At 39.3% G+C, this 17019-nt stretch overlaps 1 pseudogene; it reads left to right on the top strand.

Moving 5' to 3' along the window:
- Window positions 1–16226: 16226 nt before the first annotated feature.
- LOC103272283 overlaps window positions 16227–17019 on the top strand; it is a 39506-nt pseudogene continuing 38713 nt past the window's right edge.

Raw genomic sequence — 17019 nt, 5'->3', positions numbered from 1 at the left:
AGTGGTGAATTGATACTCAGCTCCTACTGATCTTGAGTGCTTGCTGGAAGCTAAGAATCCATTTTTGGCTTCTGACAATTGGCCACTCCCAAGAATTAAGAAAATAGTAGATATTTTGTCATTTGCTGTGGTACTGAAATGACATTTGAAGTTAATGATCTCAAGCACACAGCAGATATCCTTTTAAAAACATTTTGTTAAATTTTGAAGATGCATTGAGTAGAAGACTAATAAGCTAAGCTGAACATTTCTGAAATTCAACATAAACCTTCAGCCTTTCATGACTGAGAAGATGAAAGCTATTAGGGTTTTCATTAAAAGCCATGGAGGATCATGCGTTAGAAAGAGACAAGACTCTAGCACAGTTCTATATCACTTAACTCAGGCAGTTAAGTTCTGAGAAATACATCGTTAAGTGACTTTGTTGTTGTGTGAACATCGCAGAGTGCACTTACACAAACCTAGATGGCATAGCCTACCATACACCAGGGCTACATTGTGTAGCCTGTCACTCCCTACAGTATGGTACTGTATTGAATACTGTAGGATTATACCACAATGGTATTTTCGTATCTAAACATACCTGAATATAGAAAAGGCACAGTGAAAATACAGTGTAAAAGATTTGTAAAAAGATACACTTGTATAACGTACTTACCATAAAGGGAGCGGGACTGGAAGTTGCTTTGGGTGAGTCAGTGAGTGAGTGTGGGCCTAAGACATTATTGTACGCTACTAAACTTTATCAACATTGTATACCGAGGCTACAAAAAATTTATGAAAAACATTTTTCTTCAATAATAAATTAATTTTAGCTTACTGTAACTTTTTAACTTTATAAACTTTATTTTTTAAACTTTTGGGCTCTTTTATAATAACAGCTTAAAAAGCCCAAACACATTATACAAAAATATTTTCTTTTCTTATTCTATGAGTTTTTTTATTTAAAAATTTTAAATTTGTATTGTTTATCTTTTTGTTAAAAATGAAGACAGAAACATACACATTAGCCTAGGCCTACGCAGGGTCAATATCACTGTCTTCAACCTCTGCATCTTGTTCCACCAGAAGGGCAATAGCACGCATGGAGCTGTCATCTATGGTAACAGTGCCTTCTTCTGGAATACCTCCTGAAGGACCTGCCTGAGGCTCTTCTTGAGAAGGAACCACTCTTCAAAAACAGGTCCATGGTGGCTTGCTTCATTTCCTTCTTTCTTTCTTTTTTAATCATAGATTTGCTTGTAAGGGGATAATGCACCATGAGCATTCCTTTCTGTTAATGAAAGTCTTTCAATGTTGGGGTGCATGCTTTCAGACTTTTTGAGAATCTTGTTGGGGTCTGCAGAAGCTTCTGCTAAACACTTCATTGTAAATTTTATTTGGGGTTATTCTTGTTCTTTTCCATTTCTTTTTCTCTGGCCTCTTCTTTGGCTATGTATTCCTGTTCTGGTTCTAAGAACTCCTCTTTGGCCAATTGCTCAGGAACCACCTCTAAGAACTCCTCAATGTCACTTTCATCAATACTTAGATTAAGTTGTTTGCCATTTCAACCATAGCCTTGTTGATTTTTGTAACCTTCTCATTCTTGGCAAATACTTTGCAACTATGGACAAACCTCTTGAGTCTCTTCTTCCAGATGCCATTCATACAACCCTAGGTGACATCATCCCAAGCTCAAGCAAGGTTCTTGATGCAGTCATAGATGTTGCAACTCTTTCAGAACTGTATTAGTGTCTTCTTCAGTTGTAGCAATAGCCTGGGCAAAGGTCTTCCCCAAGGAGTAGGCCTTCAAAGCTGCTGTAATGCCTTGATCCATTAGTTGTATCGAAGAAGTAATCTTTGAAGGGAGAAACACCACTTTGATATTGGGATGAAGATCACGAATAAAAGAATGATATGTAGGAGCATTAGCAACAATAAACAAAATCTTGAGATACTTCTCAATTTTGCTGGCATAGCAATTCAGGAGGCTATCTTGGAATAGGGGTTGAGTCACCCATGATTTCTTATTGCTCCTGTAGTACACTGGCAGTATGTGCTTTTGTTATTTTTGAAGGCCCTCAGGTTCCCATTGTGCCAGATCTCAAAGGCTTTCAATGCGTAGCCTGCAACCTTCCCCCCAAGAAAGTCTGTTATCCTGTCCCTAAAAGCACTGTAACCTGATATTGCCTTGGCTTCCTTATGGATGAGAGTCCTTTCAGGCAGGTTCCATCCATGTTGAAATTCTTGGCAAGTAATTTTCTCCATAATTAGTTTCTCTTAAGTTTCCACAATTGCTTCAGCTGCTTTTACACTAGTACACACAAACTTACCACTTACTTTCACATGTAATGAATAATGGTTCTTGAATAATTTAGACCACCCTGAACTAGCAGTAAATTCAATATCACAATACGAGCTAATCTTTTCTTTCAACAATGCAAGCAAACCATTTGCTTTGGGTGTGATTATCAAGGTGCTTAGAGGAATATTATTCTATGCCTGATCTTCAATCCAGGTCATTAGAAGTCTCTCCATATTTGATATAGATGCTTCTTGAACTTTTGTTAATCTCACTGCCTTGAGTGAAGCAGATCCTTTAACCTTCCATTACTTTGTTCTTTTTCTTCAAGATCACAGCTATGTTGTAATGAAACATACCTGACTGGTAAGTAAGCAATAACCATGTCTGATTTTCCACCTTTGTAGTCCTTAATACTTTTGTTTCCAAGGCAGTCACTTGACATGGTCTCTTACTGGCAACATTAGCAATGGATTTTGTATGCTTAGGTACTGTGATGAACAAAACAATACAAAATTAAATCAAGTACAAGAGAAGACACAATCTAGAGACAAAGTAAAAACAAAAATGTATGAGGCTGCTATTGACCTAACACAGAGTACTGTTTTACAGTATACTTTTTTATAAGTAAAAAAGTATACTCTCAAACAACAGTAAGAAGTATGGTATAGTAAATACATATACCAGTAACATTGTCAGTTATTATCATTATCTGGTATTATGTAGAGTACATAATTGTATGTGCTATGCTTTTATACGATTAGAAAAGCGGTAAGTTTGCTAACAACATCACCACAAACACATGAATAATGCATTGTGCTACGCCCTATGACAGCCATGATTTCATTAGGTGATAAAAATTTTTCAGCTCCATTACAACCTTATGGAACCACTATATGTTCCTCTAAGTGTTCTATATGCACCTCCTAATTGACTAAAACATTGTTATGTGATGTGACTCTAGTGAGTCATAGTAAGCCACATCCAGCACTAACCCAGCTCAGTCACTGAATAGAAGTTGCCAAAACTCACCTTCTCTGTTTAACAGAGGAAGGGGATCACACTCTGTAGGAGAAGAAAATAATCACATGGACACGCTATGATTTATTTTTCCATAATATATACCATACAATTAAAAATGGTAATATATGATACACATGTATTTGACAGATAAGTAGATTAAAAAGATAACTAAAAAATCCACAAATAACCCTGACTGAAATGAATAGAAAATGACTTAAAATTATTATGATTAGTATATTTAAATAAGATTAAGAAAATAGAATAGAGATTTTTTCACTTGATAACTATAATTTTTAAAAACATCAGGTTGGTCCATCTGAAATAATAAATACATTTTGCATAAAGACCTTAGTAGGAACATTAGATATTGCAGAAGACAGGATTAGTGAACTGAAAAGCAAGAAAAAAAACCTGCTCATCTGAAATCCTATACACATAAAAGTGTTCTTCAAATAGAAAGATGAAATAAATGCTTTTCAGACTGAAGGATTTGTAAGGGGTAAATAGAACTGTCATGATTAGCAGATGATATGATTGTCTTGCAACAGCTAAACTTTAAGAATTAAAAAATCAATCTAATAAGACCACCAGCAGCAAGTTCAATATAGACAACTGCATTGCTTCAATGATGTATAACTATGTAACAAACTACCCCCAAATTAGTGACTTTAAAAACCTATTTAGCTCATGAATCTGAACTTGGGCCAAGCTCTTTGTGAGCTTGTCTGTCTGGTGCAGGATTAGCTGAGGTGGCTCAAATGTTAATGATGAGTCCATAGCTGGATGCTGGAGTCAGCTGAAGGTTCTCTCACATGTCTTGTGGTTGATGCTGGCTATTGGCCAGAACCTTCACTGGGGTTTTATCTGTAACACTGACAGGTGGCCCCACTATGAGGCTGCTTGGCTTCCTCACAGCATGGCAACTAGATTCCAAGCATAACCATATGAAATAAAACCAAAGGAGAAGCTGTCATTTTCTTAAAACAAGGACACAGAGACCACCACAGCATCATTTCCACTGCAGTCTATTTGTCAAACAAAGCTCAGATCTAAGCGAAGTGAATATAGACACACACCAGTGTGTGAAGTGAATATAGACATACAGTGGACCACGCTAATCTTTCAGAAAAGCATTGCCAGTCTGAAAGGTGCAGCCTCTAAAGTTTTCATCAACTTCCCAATGTAGTAGATACAGAGGGTGGAGGCAAGGAAGTCTCCAACATTATCAGATCTTGCCACCAAAACAATGCCACAGAGGATACTATAAAAGAAACATGACAAAATTCAAGACAGATAATAGAGACCTATTTAACATGTAGATCCACATTAACTTGGGGGTGGGGAGATCATCCCTAAAATATTGATCAGTAATATAGCATCAATCTGAGAGAGCTGTGAGCTGTGACATAACCAAAACTGTGGGCAGTGGCCCTGAAGATAAAGAGGGGAGGGGCACAGTTCCCCAAGGAGGGTCTGACTTTTTATGTGTCCCAGTTTGCTTCTGCTGCTATAACAAAATACCTTAGATCAGATAATTTATAGAGAACAGAAGTTTATTTCTCACAGTTCTGGAGTGTGGGAAGTCCAAGATCAAGGCATCAACATTTGGTGTCTGATAAAGGCCTCCCTGCTGTGTCCTCAACTGGCAGAAGGGAGGGAGGGCAAAAAAGGGCCTAGCTAGTTCCCTCAAACCCTTTTATAAGGGCAATAATCCCATTAATTATGCCGGATCCCTCATGACTTAATCACTTCCTAAAGGCCCTGTCTCTTAATACTTTCACATTGTGCTTTAGATTCCACCTTATAAATTTTAGGGGTAAACATACATTGAAACTATAACACCATGTACACTTCCAATGGCAGACCGACTTGAACAGATTAGGAGTTGATCAAGAGACATCTGCACAAGTTGTACTTCAATCACAAGGCTACAGGTGGCTCAGGACTACAGTTGAACCTCTGAGACATTCAGTAAAACAAATGTCCATCAGTGGAAGAATGGATTCTCCAAAGTGGCATATACATACAATGAGATATTGCACAATCTTAGAAGAGAAGGTAATTTTGCCATGTGTAACAACATGAATGAACCTGGAAGACATGATGGTGAGTAAAATAAGTCAGTTAGATAACAAATATTGCATGATTGCACTTGCATGAGGCGTCTAAGACAGTCAAAGTCATAGAAACCGAAGACTGGTTCCCAGGGGCTGGGGGCAGGGGAAATGGGGAATTACTGTTCAACCTATTTAATGTTTCAATTATGCAAGATGAGTAAGTTCTAGAGATCTGGTGTACAGTATTGTGCCTATAGTTAACAAAACTGTACTGTACACAAAAATTTGTTGTGAGGGTAGATCTCATGTTAACTGTTCTGATCACAAAAATAAAATAATAAAAAAATTAAAACTGGAATACAGGTGGTCCAGAATTTATGTCCTGCCAACAAGAGGGTTATTTCAATACAAACTACTCCGTCAATGCCAGAGGCCAGTACTCTCCTTCCAGAACTTTTAATTAATATTTGGGTAAGTCAGGGCTGCCAGTACCCCCATCCTCACCCTACCTGTTCAGACCCCAAATCCAGAGTTACAAAGGTGAGTCTCATCAGAAGTCTAGTGCATAAGAGACACTGGAGAAGAGAGAGGCCATTGACATACATGGACACACACACACACACACACACACACACACACACACACACACACACACAATTTTTCTTTTGTGAAGGGTTTGGCTTCTTGTCATGGGGTCCCCTGTGAGAAAGACCTGTTCCTGGAGTAATATTCAAGTTCTGGAGGCATACTTGGGCTTTGAAAATCTGAAGAAAAAGGTGATACTACCCACATAAGTAGACCTCAAGGTGAACGGCTCTAGCAGCCTAGAGCTATATAGGAGCAGAAAGTTGTGGACTAAAAATCTGTAAACAGCAACAGCAGCGACAACGACAATAACAACAGAACCTAGTTCTAGGACTGTTTCTGGTGCTCTAGGGCAGGGATTCCCAACCACTGGGTCACAGACCTGTACCGGTCAGTAGCCTGTTAGGAACTGGGCAAACAGAAGGAGGTGAAACCTTGTAAACAGAAGGAGGTAAGCAGTGGGCCAGCAGAGGTCCACCTCCTGGCAGATCAGCAGTGGCAATAGATTCGCAAAGGAGTGTGAATGCTATTGTGAACTGCGCATGTAAAGAAGGATCTAGGTTGTGTGCACCTTATGAGAATCTAATGCCTGATGATCCCCCCTCCCTCTGTGGAAAAATTGTCTTCCACAAAACTGGTCCCTGATGCCTAAAAGGTTGGGGACTGCAGCTCTAGGGTACATGCCAGGGTTGGAGGGAGCTCCAGTACTTTGCTGAACAAAGTTTTCTGCCAAACCCCTATTCTTAACTAGTTTTACTGCTCCCTAGTCCTACTACGATGAAGCTGTCTAAGGGTATGTGGGGACATTTATTACAGAATTACATGCAACTGGAAAAGATTGCAAACAGACCAGATGCTCATTAAAAATTGACTAGTTGAACAAAGGAGGCACAGCGCAGCCATTAAATGTAATGGCGAGGAAGGGGAGGGGATGCAGAGAGCCCTAGGGAAAAGGGTTTTAGGCCCAGACTTTAGGCCTAGACTAAATTGCAGCTGTAGTGGCAGAAACTGCAACTGGAGGCAGAAGTTGGAATTGGTTCCAGAAAGCAAACATGACCGAATGAACACTGGAGCAAAAAATTATAACTTACCGTATAGAGCTGCCTAATTTCACCAGTCATTCCTGGATTTCCCCACGGCTATCTTCTACTTACTTAGGTATTTCTCTTTGATTAAAAAATCAGAATTATTTTTTATCCCTTATTTATCTGAGCCAGAGAACAATCCAGTCATCACAGAAGTCATAGATAATAGTCTCTACACGTGGGCATACTTCAACTTGGTGTTTTGCTTCCTGCTTTATGCCTTCTGATATCAAGTACACACCATTCATCACTGACAGGGAATTAATGTCAAGTATGTTGCTCTTATTTGGGCAAAGATTGATGGCTGTGGGACTGTTGAGTTCCTCTAAGGGTGGTCACCTCTCTAAGATGGCTTGTTGTGCTGTTTACATATGGTCAGTGCAAAAAGTCAGAAAGTGACTGGTTACTGTAGGAATGGGTCTCTATTGGCCTTTGTAGCAGCCTCAGTGCTAACACAATTATAATCATTCAAAACAAACCGACCAAACTGATCTTGATTTTTTTTGAGACAAAGTCTCATTCTCTTGCTTGGGCTGGAGTGCAGTGACATGATCATGGCTCACTCTAGCCTTGAACTCCTGTTCTCAAGTGCTCCTCCCTCTTCAGCCTCCCGAGTAGCTGGGACTATAGGCACACAGCACTACACTTGCCTGGCAAATTTAAAGTTTTAAAATTTTTATTTGTAGAGATGAGGCCTCACTATGTTGCATAGCCTGGTCTCAAGCTCCTGGACTCAAGTAATCCTCCAGTTTCAGTCTCCCAAATTGCTGAGATTATAGCCGTGAATCACCATGCTCTGCCTTTACTTGACTTCTATATCATAACTATGGTCTCTGCATTTTTGGCACTGCCTTCTCCGTCTTTTATTACCAATACCCTACAAAAGCATGCTTTCTATCGTGTAAAACCCAGGAAAGAAATTCTAAAAACTTGCCAAGAAATAACTCGTTGTTAGATGAAACTCATAGTGGTGGTACACCAGCACACCAAGAGGAGAGCTAGTCCACAAATATGCACTAATTAGGAAGTCTAAGTGAAGGCTATTTCAACAGCCCTAAAATAGTTAATTTATTTACCTATAATGATGTGAAAATCTATGAAGTTATTTATCCATTCAATTGCTACTGGATACTTATGTTGTTTTTGATGTTTCGATATCATAAACAACACTTTTATAAACATGCAATAGTTTCTTTAGGTGTATATTCAAGACTGGAATATAGTATTATAATTTTTTTTTTGAGTTGGAGTCTCACTCTGTCGCCCAAACTGAAGTGCAGTAGTCGCTTCCGGCCACCGCAACCTCGACCTGCTGGGCTCCAGCGATCCTTCTGCCTCAGCCTTCCAAGTAGCCAGAATTACAGGCATGCGCTACCACGCGCGGCTGATTTTTTGATTTATTGTAGAGATGAGGTCTCGCTGCCCAGGCAGGTCTCGAACCCGTGGGCTCAGGCAATCCATTCACCTCAGGCTCCCAAAGGTGCGGGATTACAGGCTGAGCCACAGAGCCCAGCTAGTATTATAATTTATATATATTTTCAATGTTACTATGTAATGTTGACTTGATTTGCAAAATGATTCTAACAATTTATATTTCTATTAGCAGTATATTGGCAGAAACATTATTTCACATCCAATTGACTCATTATACTTTTCCAGTGTGGCCTTTATTTGCATTTCTCTGATCAGTAATGAGGAGGCTGGAAAACCTTTTCATGTACATATGTGTTATTTATGTATTCTTGCTATGGAATGCTACTTCTTGCCTTTACCACTGTTTTTAAAGATATAGCTTTTTACTAATTGATTTTTGTATACTCAACTAATTGACTTGTAAAAGTCCTTATATGTTCTGAGTATTAATCCCTTAATGGTTTAACATGTTGCAACTATCTTTACCCAGTGTACTGAATTTTTTTCTCTCTGTAATTGATGATTCCAATCAGCAGACAGACATACAGTATGTCCTTGTTTCTAAATCCAACCCTGCTAATAAATGTTTAGTTCTGAGTTGAAGGAAATCCTTAAAATTGTTGGCAACATTTATCATTTCCATGTCCCTCTCATTCTTCCTTCAACCTACACAAATCAGGCAACAGCCCATTCCTTTAACCCAAATCCTTCTTGTCACTGTCTTAAGTTAGCTGGATGTTGTCAAATCCCATGATCTTTTCTAGGATGTCATTTTATTCATCACATTTGAAGCCGTTTTACACAGCTAATCACTGCCACATAATTCATGTATTGTATTGACTTGTCAGAGACTGACAGTCACGTCTAAGCCTGCGAGGCCAAGTGCCAAGTCCCCCTCATCTTCCCAATCTCTAAACAACTGAGGGCTCAGGGCACACTTCTTGCATTTGTTTTCTGTGTGTCTTCATCCTCTAAAATCTCTTATCCATACACATAACTAAGCACTCTTTTTTGGTTGAAGACTTTCTAACTTACATAACTTGTCCTGGCATGCTGCCGGTAGCTTTGAAGTGTGCCTACACCCTAAGCTTTACCTATTTCTTTTGTTCTTTTTCAAAAGAGTTTTTGCTTTTGTAGAACCTTTACCTTTTCATATAAGTTTTAGAATTGTTTATTTCTACAGAGAAACCCAGCAGGAATACTGATCAAGATTGGTTTTTTTTTGGAGTTGGAGTCTCACTCTGTCGCCCAGACTGGAGTGCAGTGGCCGCTCCCGGCCACCGCAGCCTCGACCTGCTGGGCTCCGGCGATCCTTCCACCTCAGCCTTCCAAGTAGCCGGAATTACAGGCGCGTGCTATCACGCCCAGCTGATTTTCTGATTTATTGTAGAGATGAGGTCTCGCTGCCCAGGCGGGTCTCGAACCCGCAGGCTCAGGCAATCCACTCACCTCAGTCTCCCAAAGGCGCGGGATTACAGGCTAAGCCACCGAGCCCGGCTTGATCAAGATTGTTTTGAGGAGCATTGGTATTTCAACAATTATTCCAAAATCAAAACATATTATCTTCATATATTTGAAATTTAATTAATTTCTTTCATTAGTGTTTTGTGCTGTCACTTCCTTTGGTTCAATTTTCCTCTAAGTTTTATGTTTTTATTGCTATTGTAATGAAATTAATTTTTAATTTTTATGCAATATTCTGCTGCTGGCATATTAGAAATGACAATTGTTTTTATATTTTGTCATTGTTAAATTCTCACATTCTAGGCACTTTCAACTGATTTCTTAGAGTTTTATTTGTAAGTAACCATGCTTTCTAGGCTACAACGTTTATTCTTTGCCAAAAGGAATCTGAAATTGTGTGAAATCCACTTAAATTAATTTTAAAATAATATCAGTTTGAAATAAAAAGTTAAGTAAATTTTAAAAAATCAAAGAATATCTTAAAAATCATTTCTCATGCCCAATTTTACATAAAACATAACCAGACACAGTAAAATGTTTATACATGATCATGAAACTAGTCACCAATTATTTCCATATTCCACTTGTATTAATTTCAATGATTAAGATATCCTTTGAGGCATAGTTTTCCTTTCATCTTGCTAATCTGTTCATCACTTTTTGTTCTCTATGTGTTCACAAGTACATTTTCCCCTGATATTGAAAACACTGTGTCCCTAATAGGGAAAGCTCCAACTTCCGGCCAGCACAGTCCTAAATGAAGTATGAACGATTCCCTATGTTCCACCACATCCTTCACAAAGACTTTCCTGATTCTTTCACAGTCACCGAATTATTATAATTTTAGTGTCAGTGTTCTCTACCCTAAAAACTGCAAATAACTTTGAGAACTGGATTTATGATTTTTTTCCTGCTTTGCTTCCTAAAGAGTGTGATAATGAAACATGATCACAACTAAAGTATGACAGTGAAGTAGCCGTCTCTCCTGTCTTTCCTTTCCTTTTTATCTCTCTTTCCTCCTCTTTCCCTCCCTTTTCCCCCCTTCTTCTTGAGGTAGTTTAGTACAGAATTCTGCTGGGGCCTCTAGGAAACTGAAGCATATTTAGCAGCACGAATTTTCCTATTCCTGCCCCATCCGCAGGCTTCGAACTGAGTTTACAACAAAGTAGGAAAACACAATTTAAGAAAGAAAGAGACTGGAGATTGAGATTTGGGACCTTTAAGAGCACAACCTTCAGTCCTTCCCTCTTTGCAGTCGCTACGCTTTCCTGACATCTTGGTGGAGGTTCTATGACGAACATGCCATCTACTGGTTATATGCAGAACTGCAACATCCTGCTCGGGAATGCACGTCTCAGAGTGGAGCCCTCAGGGCATCAAAAGGGAAAGTAAAAGAACCAAGCAAAATAAGGCAGCGTGGTTGCTTGCAAATGCAGGAGTCTTAGTAGATTGGTGTGCTCCCCTCCTCTCCTCTCCCCTCCCCTCTCCTCCCCTCCCCTCCGGAGATTGGTGTGCTTTCCTTTCTTCTTTCTCTCAACATTTGGAAGGTTTTCCTATTTCCAGCGCGAGGCAAGGCTGCTGGATTTCTCTGTGAGTGCAGATTCTTTGGGGTCTTGAGAGGACTGTGAAGGTATTAATACCATTGTGTGTCCCCTGGTTCCTCAGGGGAGTATCTACATTAGTTTGATAGTCCACTGGTGTGAGTTTCACCGATGATTATATTTTTTTCCTGGGAACTTTACTAGACTAAACCTGCCGTGGAGTCAATATTATGCAATTTTATTATTTTCAAAAGATAATGGATGATAATTTGTGATAGTTTTATACTTTTGCAACTTTATCATAAAAGCAAATTTAAAAGTAAAAAAAAAATTTTTTAGAGAAACTGATTTGTCACACACTTTCTGTATTCGATGACAGGATGGATCTGACAGTACAAAGAGCCTTTTCAGCTTAGACTATGGGTGAGTCAGAACTATTAATAACAGTTGCCTCAGTCTCCCATCTCTAAATGTTTGGGTGTTTCAAGTATCACTATTTAGAAGTTCTACTGCTCGCTCCTTCCTTCCTTCCTTCCTTCCTTCCTTCCTTCCTTCCTTCCTTCCTTCCTTCCATTCCTTCCATTTCTCTCTCTCTCTCCTTTACTTCTTTCCTTCCCCCCCCCCCCCGAATTCTACTGACAAATCTCTGATCTGAGAAGATTTTACTGAGAAGATTTTACTGGGTCTGGATGAGAATCCTTGGATGGTTCCTGTATTCTGTGTCATGAACTTTAGGAATCACAGTCTTCTTCAATCTCCTTTCAGTAAGTTCTCAGTCCATAGGATGTCTCTTTGTGTCTGATCGTCTTTCTTCCTCAGGCTTTGACTAGATGGCAGCGCTGTGCTTACCTTTGATTTGAAAGATCATTGTCACAGCCCTAAGCACTGAGGGGTTCCAAGAGAAGCCAAATTCTGTATCCATTATGTTCTCTGCTAAGGCCAAGGTGACATTAGATAAGGAAGGGTCTGAAAAGGCAAACACCCTAAGGAACACTCAGAGCTATTTCCTGACAGTTGACTCTGTTTCACCTCCATCTTTATGGACCCAGAAATATCACAGAGAAGCCCCCAGTATAGTTATGGACACAGAATAGTTTGCTTGTATCCCCACAGGACTTGAGCTGAGCCTCAGGGTATTTATACCTTAGGACACATCACTCTGTGAGGGATAACCTTCCTGGAGGTCAGGGTTGTTGACTTGCCCCTCTTTGGTCACCTTAACTGTCCTTCTGGACCCACAACCCCCTCTAGGATCTGTTTCCATCCCTGACTGACCCTGTAAAGGCCAACTTGAACCTAAGTTTTAAACTTGAGTATTATCTCTTTTTTTTCAACCACAAATGATTATTTACCATCAACTATGTATCAAACACCAGACACTAAAAACAGTCCTGGATTCTTCTCTCAGAAAAATTACATTGTATTGATAATTTAAATGCAGTGTAATGAATTCAACAGTAGAAGAAAACTTAGGATAATATGAGACCACAAAGGAGGACAATAATTTTATATTTAGATAGATGATTCACTTAATGTTTTTTCAAGCAGTAAATGGTAATTTGTGTTTTCTCAATATTTTTAAAAACAAGTATTAAAAAAGAAATATCATTTTTATTAATCTTTTTCCAAGTATTTGCTACACTGATAACTGATATCATCTATTTTTCAAGATTCCCATAAGTTTGAGTAGTATCTTAAAGTGAGAAAATCATTATCCTTTTCCAAAGTTGGCTATCTGCTGTCCTATGTCAGAAAAATACATTTGCTAATACAAGATGAAAAAAATACATTTGTTCATACAAGATGAACAAATCCAATAAATATTGTTTTCAAACAATAACTTAGTGCCTTAGCTTTCTTCTAAACAACAACTGAGAATGAGACTTTCTTTTTCTTTTTTCTTTTTGAGTTGGAGTCTCACTCTGGCAACTAGGCTTGAATGCAGATGTGCAATCACAGCTCACCACAGCCTCAACCTCCTGGGGTCAGGCAATCTTTTCACCTCAGGCTTCCAGTGGCTGGGACTACAGGTGCATACCGCCATGCATTTTTAAAAATAGAAATGAGGTCTTGCTATGTTCCCCAGGTTAGTCTAGAACTCCTGGGCTCAAATGAATCTCTTGCATCAGCCTCGAAAGTGTAATTACAGATGTGAGCAACCATACCTGGCCAAGAGTGAGACTTTCTTGTTTGTAGAGGTTCAAGATTGTCAAGGGTAATGAGGGAAGAGAGATGTAAGGAATGGGATCCATTCCCAAAGTGCTGACTGAACTGGGGCCACACTGTGAGGAAAGCCCTCTGTCTACCCATGAGCACCACCCTCCCCTCAGTGCCCTTGGGAATGCCAGCCCCATGGTTCAACATCTGAGTGGATCTCTCAGGGCTTCTGCTAGTATTTCTTCTCCTCAGGTCAAAAAACAAACCAAACAAACAAAGAGGACTGTGTAATGACAAGCTGCTATGCCACCAGGAGATAAGGCCTGCTGATTTTTCTTTCCTTTCCCTGAAAGGACTTTGCCTTCATAAGCCCCATTGCTGGAGGACTTCACAAAATAAACTACCTTTCTGGTGAGTGGATCTGACAGCTCTCAAAAAAGCTATCCATCAGGTCCCTAAGAAGAAGCTGGCAGCCATCTTGAGTTTCTTCATATTCATAGCAGGACTCCTCACATCTCTTAAATTTATGTTGTTTTCTTATTCTTATTTCTTATCTCCTTTAGTTTTCTATCTATCTTCTTTCCAAGACCCTCTAGTCCCAATAACAACACCTTATATCTAAATAGGGTTTTGGTATCATAATTATTTACTTACCCTATTCTTATTACAATACTTTACTGTGAGCAGTGTACATATCCTATGATAAAAATAATAAAATGGAGACCCCAGAAATGAACAGATGTATCCAAAGTAAAGCTTTTCCAAATGTATAGCAAATCTAGAATGAAAAAGTCTGAGCCATCTGAAGCTCAGGGGTTCTTTTATCATGTGCAGGCTGAGAAAGTCATGAATGTCAGCTCCAAAAGACAGCTGCATTTGAAGAAGGAAACATCTATAAATCAATCATGTCTTAAAGAAGTTCCCCTGAAGATCAAGACGATGAGCATGTCTCTGCTGCCCTCTGGTGACCAATTTTGCTTATGACTCCTCTTCCTTTTCCTTTTCTTGTTCTGTGAAATGCTTGTGAGTTTCCCTTCTCCTCTGTGCTGTGAGCATTTGTTTTGTTTTCCTGCTTCTCCCAGATGTGGACTTTAACAGGAATGGCAAAGAGATTGTGACTCTTTTTCTCTCTCATATACCGAAATATTCTTACACAAAATAACCTCCCTTAAATAAGTAGCATAATTTAGGACACAATTCTTATCTCAACACGGGTGCACCTCTGAGAAAAAGCATGCAAATAATTTGTGAGAAAAAAATGCACAAGAGTGTCAACAGAGCTTCTTTAAGCAGTCAGTGGTGGTAATGTGAACAAATGAGCAAAAATCCAAAGACGGATACCAAGTCTACTGGGAGAATTCCAACACTGTATCATTATACAGAATGTATACAATAGATAGTGTATTTTCACACCATTCTGGCGAAAAATAAATTTCTCTATTTTCCTATTACTGATTCTAATTTTTATGCCAAAGACTATTCCGTATTATAGCACAGGAGTTAATCTGGTAATTTCCAGATAAACTCAGTGGCTTTCACAAAATTAATTTAAAAATTAATCCTGAGGTGGGAGGTAGTGCATGTCCTTCCCACCCTGGTGATCATGACTGTTATCTCTGTAACACCACTCTCCTCTTCCTGGAACATTCCACGCCAGCATTTTAGGCAGCAAACTTCCATTACTCTATTTGAGCCGTCTAGGCCCCACCACTTCTTGAAACCCTGAGACAATATCTACAGACCCCTCTAGTTCAAGGAAAACAGATTTAGGGGGAATGCAAAGAAAAATCCAGCTGAAAGAAAAGCACACAGAAGTGTCCATAATCTCTATCATTTTGCCATTTGTGCCTCAAATTAATATTGAGAAACTTATTACATTTATTTGGCAAATATCTGAGAGCAACTAAACCCTTTATTATCCAGCAAAGTAGATAAAGGACCAATGCAAAAAGAGCAATAAACTAGCCCACAAGGGACTTTGTTCTGGTGTATTGATTCTGGAGAAGGCAGCTCTTTTCTCTGTTCTTTATTTTCTGATCAAACGAAGAATGGGACACGAAGAATGGGACAACTCTGCGGCCCTATGACCACTGTGTTGTGATGCAACCTTGGCACTAGTTGGGGGAATCTTTGGTGTGTGAGGAGGTGGAGGGAAGGGGAAACACGGACATCTGCACGAGGTGCTGGAGGGATGACAGGTCTGCATGAGGACCCAACTGGAGATGGTGTAGACTGAAGGAGTAAAGCGAGTCAGATGAGACTCTGCATGAGCTTCCTGGCATTCTGGGGAGTGTGAGAAGTGCCAGTGTCACAATTTTGTCTGCACGATCTAAGAATTCACAGCTGAACCCAGTCAAAGTCCACTTGTCCTCAGAGTTTCACTTTTGAGAGGATTAGTAGTAGGTAAACCTGCTAGTAGTACGTGAACTTCCTAATCTGATTGGAATCTCATTTTCAGAGGTCCTCAGGGATTTGGCTCTGTCTTCAGCTGGGGTGAAGCAGGTTAAATCCGCCTTTAATTCAAAGCCATTGGGGAACTGAAGGCCACTCCACACTCTCTGGCTGTCTCACAGTTTTGTGTCTGCTTAGTGCACCCCAGAATACTGACCTGTCTTTGATCTCAGGTGCAAAGGATACACCTGAGACCGAGTGAGAAGACCCAGCAGCACTGGCTTTCAATCCCAAGGAGAGAGGAGGACACGTGAGTGTTTTGGAAAGTCCCTGGTGTAGGATGGCCATAGAAGGTTGGGGAACTTGTCTGCAATTAGAAAGTAGGACATACTATTGCTACTTGTTATACTGCCTCCCACTTATACTGCACAATTATATCACACTGAACACTTTTCAAAGTACTGTCATAGTTCATTTGCTCTTCACCGTGTTCTTGTGAAGAAGGCTGGGTGAAGAAGGAGAGTTAGATTAGAAATAAGAAAACCAGAATTATGTTATTCACTTGTCACATATGATTTTAGGCTTTTGTCTCTGAGCCTTGATTTTCTTGCCCATCACATGGTGATAACACAGTTGGAAAAATGTTAGAATGATTATCCCCATCAGAGGGGAGCCAAAGCAGAGGGTTAAGAAAGCAAAGTGAGATGTCCAAGGTCACAAAAGTAGAAGTAAAGTCACCTTGTCTCTTATTTTATTTTACTTTCATTCTATAAAAATATGTTTTTAAAGGTCTGTTTTTAAGATATAGGTGTATATGATATACAAGCTGTTTATATATGTGCGTAAATATCTAAGCTGTTTTCAAGATGTATAAGATGTATAAGCTTCAAAATTCATGAATTGGATTAATTTGTTCTCATCACTTAATTACTGTGACTACTTCACATTTTGATGATGTTACATTTGAAATCTTCTGCTGAAAAAATTATAATTATTCATATGTAATTATTTGTCATTTTCTT

This window comes from Carlito syrichta, unplaced genomic scaffold (assembly GCF_000164805.1).
Source record: "Carlito syrichta isolate Samal-C Ts95f unplaced genomic scaffold, Tarsius_syrichta-2.0.1 Scaffold312203, whole genome shotgun sequence".
Taxonomy (NCBI): domain Eukaryota; kingdom Metazoa; phylum Chordata; class Mammalia; order Primates; family Tarsiidae; genus Carlito; species Carlito syrichta.
This window is presented reverse-complemented; position numbering and strand designations above follow the sequence as displayed.